Below are 701 nucleotides of genomic sequence, written 5' to 3'. Positions count from 1 at the left end.
AAAAAGAATAAATGAATGAGTGACATCATTAATTAAATAAATGAATGTGTTAAAAAAAAAAAGGGGGAAAGTGGGAAAAATAAAAAAAAAAGAAGAGGAAAAAAGTGGGAAAACAGGGGAAAAAAGAGGGAAAAAATTAAAAATCTGATCCTGACGAGGGTGGGATTGAAGAATCGGGAATTATAAAAAATGGGAATTCCCAGACCCAAAACCGGAGGATTTTGCCCCAAAAATCGATTCCGACAAAGGTGAGACTCGAGGATTGGGTTTCTCATAAAAAGGGGATTCTAAGAAGAAAATTTAAAATTTTATTAAAAAAATTAAAATTTTTAAAAAAGGGAAAAAAGTGGGAAAAAGACCAAGAGAAGGGAGATAAAAAAAGGGGAAAAAAGGGGGAAATAAAAATTTTAATCCCGAAGAGAGCGGGATTTGAGGATCGGAATCCCATATAAAAAAAAAAGAGATTCCCAGACCCAAAATCAGCAATTTTCACCCCAAAAATTTGCTGCCGACGAGGGTGGGATTCGAACCCACGCGTGCAGAGCACAATGGATTAGCAGTCCATCGCCTTAACCACTCGGCCACCTCGTCCGCGGCTGCGCGCGGCGCCCGCGCCAAAAAAAGGGCGCGCTCGGAGCCCCGGGGGGCGTGGCCAGCGTGGGGGCGTGGCCAAGGGGCGTGGCCTGGGCGGGGTTTCAGTG

At 43.5% G+C, this 701-nt stretch overlaps 1 non-coding gene across 1 annotated transcript; it reads right to left on the bottom strand.

Moving 5' to 3' along the window:
• Window positions 1-509: 509 nt before the first annotated feature.
• On the bottom strand, window positions 510-591 carry TRNAS-GCU (transfer RNA serine (anticodon GCU)). The gene has a single exon. It is a non-coding gene; the product is annotated as a tRNA-Ser (tRNA).
• Between the last annotated feature and the right edge of the window lie 110 nt (window positions 592-701).

Source organism: Malurus melanocephalus, unplaced genomic scaffold, assembly GCF_030028575.1.
Source record: "Malurus melanocephalus ecotype Western Australia unplaced genomic scaffold, MMel_1.1 scaffold_2141, whole genome shotgun sequence".
NCBI lineage: Eukaryota > Metazoa > Chordata > Aves > Passeriformes > Maluridae > Malurus > Malurus melanocephalus.
Note: the sequence above shows the minus strand (reverse complement) of the source record. Positions and strands in the feature narration are given on the sequence as shown.